Consider the following 6,646-nt stretch of genomic DNA (forward strand, 5'->3'; position numbering starts at 1 on the left):
CTTCTACTATCAGTCCACTAGATGGAGACATGGAGCAACATTTACATTCACTGATTCAACCTGAACAGGAAGTATTTTAGTTAATTATTAAACTCTACAAGTGGATTATATGCAGCATTAAGATTAAGTATTAAGTAATTTGACTGAATTGAACACATTTTACTTTAGCAGCATTTAATTTTGAAAGGAAGTAGGACAACTATGTTGTGTCTGACTCTAATGGTGGAGATCAGAATCTGATCAGTTTGTTCAGACAAGAAAAAAACATCAGATGTTCATCATGTTTGATTCTGGTTCATCAATAATCACATAGATTAACCTTAAAACAACAGAGATTAAAGTTTGATCTGAAACTAGAGGTGAACATTTTCTAGAAACATCAGAGAGAAAAATCAGAAACAGACAGAAAAGTTTCTGAAGACAAAGTTCATGTAGAAAACAAAGAAAACTTACAGTTTGTTCAGACGATCCAAAGAGTTGAACAAGAATATGTGATCAACAAACTGAGACCCAACAGAACCAGACTGGTGCCACACCTTAACAGGTGAGTTTAATCAGAAATTAATCTGAGTAGAAATGAGGCCAAACTGGTTTGACTGGTCAGGCTGAGAACTGTTAGAGGAAAGTTTATCTGTTGACGTCTGAAGACATAAAATCTACTCATGACTCCCAGTTTGAACACAAACATTCTGCTGCTGTTATTCTACTGATCCAGGTTCTGTTCAGCTCTAATGGAACCAGAACCTGTTTGGACTGGGAACCAACTGGAATCTTCATTGGTGGGGATTTGTCTCCCTCTGGTGGTAAAACTACAACCTGAATGATGTCTGATTATTAAACAGATGAAGTGTTTTTAAATTATCCAAATATGTCAGTGATGGTAAAAGGTTATCAGAACCAGAACCAGTTCTACTGTTCATTTACCAGGACATGAATAAAAGCTCATTTGTTCCTCAGAAGCTCTTAAAATGAACTCAGAACCAAAAAACAGTGAGTCAAAAACTAGTCCTTCCACAGCAGGTCAAAGGTCAGCATCTGCTGGTTCTATAAAAATCTCTAACCACTTTTTCTCTGTAGCACTAAACAGCAATTATTGTTTGGGTTCATGGAATTATGGCAAACAAAAATAAAAACTAAGAACGAGAACAAGGGTTGGCAGCTTGTTGGAAGTTTGGAGGAGAAAACCTGAACATTCAACCTCCAGGTTTTACAGGTTTCTGGATTCTGACCTCAGCAGCTGGAACAATGACAAAGATGAAACCAGTGACTCCTGAAAATGGGATGTTTGGATCTGATCAGGTCTGCAGATTCCACTGCAAATTAAGGTAGAAAGTTTATACTGATGATGTAAACTATGATCATCCTTTACATCATTAGAGCTGGAAAAAGATCAGCTGCTCCTCCTCTGATTAGCTACATTCACTGATTCAACCTGAACAACAGGAAGTATTTTAGTTAATTATTAAACTCTAGAAGTGGATTATATGCAGCATTAAATATTAACTATTTAACAGTCTGAATGAATTGAAGACATTTCAACATCAATATTTTAAAAGTAATATTTGCTTTTTCTAAAGAAGAAACAAGACGCTGTTGGTTCTGACTTTACCTTTGAATACCAGAGTTTGATACCAGGAAATTAAAACAAGAAGCTGTTTGTTCACAGAAGAAAATAAAGAAACATCAGCTGTTCATCATGTTTGATTCCATATCATCAATAATCTAATAATTCTGTAGATTAACTTTCAAAGAGAAGAGAGATGAAACTTTGAGCTGAAATCAACTCAAAGTTTTAGCTGCTCTTCAAAAACATTTTCTCCAAACATCAGAGCAGAAACAAGCAGGAATATCCTGATGACAAAGTTCAAATAGGAAACAAAGCAAACTTACAGTTTGTTCAAATTATCCAAAGAGTTGATGAAGAACATCTGAACGATGAACTGAGACCCAACAGAACAACAACACAACAGAAGTGGGTGATACACCTGAACAGGTGAGTTTAAACTGAAAGTGTTATGATGAGAAATGAGCCCAAACTGGTCTGACTGGTCAGAGTTAGTGGGGAGTCAGAACAAAGTTTACCTGTTGACGTCATTTGGATTTGAAACAAACTCCTGGATTTCCTCTTTTCAGATTTTAATGCAACACAAACATTTTCACTAAACTGATCTCAGAGCAGCTTCTGGTTCAGGAACAACAGATCTGGAACGTTGATTTTTGCTCTTTTCAGCATCAGGAAGATTCCAGCTCCACAGATCAAATGTTAGATCAAAACTGCAGCAGCAGATCAGGAGATAAAAAAGGGTGTACTTACTTTTGACCATGACTGTCAAGGTGATTGATGGTACAAAGAATTACCAATATTTTCGTTCATTTAGCAGGTCATAGAGAAAAAACACATGTTCATTTTTCAAAGTGATATTTTAACCATAATATTCATACATTCATAAATGTCAGATTTTTAAACTATTTTTTTCTAACTGAATATTTATTTTCAAAACTAAAGATTTATTTTCGTAAGTATTTATTTTCAAAACTTCATATTTAATGATCTATTTTCATGTCTAGTTGTTCAGTCAGACGCTCCATCATGTTGTCATGTTCCAGTTTTTCTCCACTCAGCAACAGTTGGTGAACAGGATTTAATCCAGTTTAGTGTAATTGTCTTTCTTGCTACTAGTAGCAGAAGGTGCAACAATATGTAACATTGATCTTTAGTGAGTAAATCCTTGGTGTTTATGTCCAGCAGAAATAGAAGAGGCTCCATGGGGAGATCTGTCCTTAGAATGTCCTCAATCTCCTGTTTCATTTCCTCCCAGAAGGTCTTTATTTGTGGTCAGTCCCAGAAGACGTGTGTGATGACCGACCATTCCACAAATTCCTCCAACATCTATCTGTGGTTGGAATCCTGGAAATGAAACTTTTTAGTGGAGTTCTGCTTAAAGTTTTGTTTAACCAAATTTATTTCCACCAGTTAACTGGTGTAAATTATTATTCTTAAAGCTTGAACATTTCATTGCAGCTTTGTTTTGTTCCTGTTGCATCCAAGCTGAACGTTGATCCCCATGAATGTTTTCCCACAGACCAGAGCAGAGACATTTATGACCTTTATGCCGAGTAGAGCGTGAAGAGGAGAGGGAGACGGTGCCGCCGTCTCTTGTTCTGACGTCTCCAACCAAACACTTAACTCTCAATATCAACATTGGGGAAGCGACACTTTTAAGAAATACTGCAGGAATGCTATTTACCTACTTTCTCAACTGAAAAAACTGATGAAACTATTATCATTAATATCATTATTATTGTAATAACAACAATAGTAATAATAGTGTTATTGTAATTCCAAGGCTGATGTTTCATATAATTAATGTTTCTCTGTCAGACTCCCTCAGGTCTCCACAGCAGAGAGATGGATTACGGCACTCTTCCTCTTCCTCCTCCTCCTCCTCCTCGCCACGCCCCATCCTCATCGTCCACCACCTCAACTGAGTTCTGATGGGTCGGTTCAGATGGTCTCTGAAGATCAGACACCAGAACAGAGGCGGATCAGAACCAAACCCAGCACCTCTGCTGAAGCTCAGGAGAACTCTGAGTCCAGATGTGGACCCTGGTCTCCTCCAGAACCTCCTCTGTTCTGCTGTGGAGGAACTGTGTGGCTTCAGTTCTGCAGCAGGACCTTCTCAGCTGCAGCAGAAGAAGAAAGGACTTCCTGTGTTCAGGTTGGATAGAAACCTGGATATTTTTCTAGCTTGTGGCTCTGCTTCCAGCGTAGATGTTCTCCAGGGTTCTGATCTGGATCTAGTGGACTGTAGAGCTCATCAGGTTTCCTCTCATCCACTTTGAGATCTTCAGCCTCCTTTAGATTCAACCTGAAGCTTCTTCTGACGGAGCTGCAGCTAATATTTAGCATGATGTTTATTATTCTAGCCTCAGTGTTCTGTTCTTCATGTGACTCCACTGAATCCAACTCTGATGTCGTCCACTTCAGAAGTGATGAAGATCCATTTTTCTTTCTCTTCCTGCTCATTTCTTTCCAAAGCTCCCATTTTTTCCAGGAGGATCTTCAATGTTCTCCAGCTCTCTTTAGATGATGAAGGAACTCAGACTGACTCCACCCGGCTGGTGCTCCAGGTGAGCAGAAACAAACAAACCCTAAAGTCGTCCCTGCAGACCAGCTTTAGATTTGGATCAACTGAACATCAAGCTTCAGTAACGTCTCAGTTAAAGTTTGTTTTCCAGATCTGAGGTCAGAAAGTTCTGGTTTCCATCATGTCCCAGTTCTTAGTTCTGCTTTTTTCTGCTTCTTTTTCTCCACTGTCCACCTAACAGAGACAAGAGGATTAAAATGCTTCATAGAAACGTTCTCAGATCTCAGATCCTCATTGAACCTGATGTCTGTAGTTTTAGTCAGAAGCTCTCCCAGATGTTCCAGATGAGAAGATCTGAGCATCTGGTTTGGTTGATCCAGAAGGTTCTGGACTCATCCAGAAACCCAGAACAACTGGACTCCAGTCACACCTTAAACAGAACATTCTGCTTCTAAATCCAGACTGGACCGCTTGATTTCTTTGGACCTGAAACATAAAGTGCTGTGAAAAGTATTTGCTCCTTTACAGATTTCTTCTGTTTTGCCTTTTTGTCCACCTGAAATGTTTCAGATCATCAATCTGATTTTAATATTTGATGAAGAAAAACTTAATTAAATTCAATAAACAGTTTTCAAATGATGATTTTATTCATTAAAGGATTCATGTGAGAAAATAATCACAGTCCTTTGTTAAATCATGAACTAATTGTGATTAAACCACTTTTTATTTTTAAATCTTAGCTAAATCTCCTAGTGAACCCAGACCTGATTATTACCTGACCTGCAGACACAATAAATTATTTTCATAGAACCTCTCTGATGGATGAAAGATCTCTGGAAGCAAAACATCATCTAAAAAACTCAAAACCAGCAGAGAAACAAAGTCTCTGATATCTATCAGTCTGGAAATGGTTCCAGAACCATCTGTAAGGTTCTGGACTCCAGAGAACCTCAGAAGAACCAGGATCCACACATGGAGAACATGGAACAGTGGAGAACCTTCCCAGGAGAGGCCGACCCACCAGAACCACTCCAAGAGCTCATCAACGACTCATCCAGGAGGTCCAGAAGAACCAGAACCACATCTGAATCTCTGCAGGCCTCACTGCCTCAGATGAGATCAGAGGTCATGATTCAAATTATGACAATAAGAAAGAGAGAAATTATATATAAATATTTATTGGAGACATTTTTAATACTTTATTCAGATTAAAAAGTTTCCATCCATCTCCTCAGGTTTTGGGAAAATTTCTTTCAAACCATCTGACTTTGGGTCAAATGTTCTGGTTTCCTCCACAAGGTTCTCATGATACGTTGCTGAAGTTCTGGTCCATTCCTCCTGACAGAACCAGAGGAACTGGGTCAGGTTTGAAGGCCTTCTTGTTCCAAATATTTACTGTTTATGATCAAATTGATAACATGATAACCATCAGAAGGCCTGTTCTTTAAGTCAGAGAAGCAGAATATTTTCCTCCCTTTCTTCTCCAACATGGTGCAGATTTAGCTCATTAAACTGAGTCACATCTGCTGTTGTCAGCAGCAGATAAAAATAGATTTACTTTTATTATCAAATGTATATTTAAAATATAGCAGAGATGCAGCGATCAGACCTTTTCTGTCCAACACTGATCTCCAGTTTTCATTCTGCTCTGATCTTCCAGTTCCTGGGATTTTTCCTCCAAAGAGAAAAATGTTCTGCAGGTTCTGAGTTTCAGGTAGAAGTTCTGAATGAAACAGAAAATATGAAGATTTTCTCCATTTTATTCTTTAAAGGATCATCATTTGACCTCCATCAACTCGTTTCAAGATGGGAATGTTTTAATGGACATTAGAAATTTATGAAAGTCAGAATTGGGATTGAAAAAAAATTCTTACTGACATTTAAACAGGAACAGAACAGGATGAACAGCAGATTGTGAGGATTTGGGTTTTTCCTCTGTGTTGATTTGAGTTTCTGTGTTTTCTGAATGCTCAGTGTTGTCCTGTCTTCCCCTTGATTGTTCCCAGGTGTGTCTCGTTCCCTGATTACCTCCTGTGTTTAATGTCCCCAGTGTCTCAGCGTCTCTGTCGGGTCCTAGTCATTTGTATGTGTCAATTCATTCCTGTCCATTCGTGTGGCCAGTTGCTACCTGTGTTGAGCCCTGGTCTTCTGCTCAGCAGTGCTGCCTGGTGTTTGGACTGCTTTTTGGATTGTTCACCATTAAACCTTCATTTTTCACTTCAACCTGGGTCTGCTACATCTGCCTCACCACCTCATCCACCAATTCGTGACACAGATTAATGAAATGCAGAAGAAGATGTTTGTTGTTCACTAAATACATGAATCATAACTGCAGTAAATATACAAATAGAACAAGAAATCTGACTGATGAATGAAAGGAAAAAGAAATCAAGAGAGAAACAACATCCTGAGACGTATTGTGAAAAGAGAAAACAGAAAAGCAACCTGTGGTTCTTGGAATAATCCTGGAATAATCCCAGGTTTAAAAGACTGGAAGAAGAAGAAATTTCAAAAGAATCGTGTGGAAGAGTTTCACCAAGAAACAGTTTGGATCCATG

At 38.4% G+C, this 6,646-nt stretch overlaps 1 long non-coding RNA gene across 1 annotated transcript; it reads left to right on the plus strand.

Annotated features, from left to right (window-relative positions):
- The first annotated feature begins 3,571 nt into the window (after positions 1-3,571).
- LOC116724705 (uncharacterized) lies at positions 3,572-4,812 on the plus strand. The gene is made up of 2 exons (XR_004340259.1): positions 3,572-4,131; positions 4,330-4,812. It is a non-coding gene; the product is annotated as an uncharacterized LOC116724705 (long non-coding RNA).
- The last annotated feature ends 1,834 nt before the right edge of the window (positions 4,813-6,646 follow it).

Source organism: Xiphophorus hellerii, chromosome 8, assembly GCF_003331165.1.
Source record: "Xiphophorus hellerii strain 12219 chromosome 8, Xiphophorus_hellerii-4.1, whole genome shotgun sequence".
Lineage (NCBI taxonomy): Eukaryota > Metazoa > Chordata > Actinopteri > Cyprinodontiformes > Poeciliidae > Xiphophorus > Xiphophorus hellerii.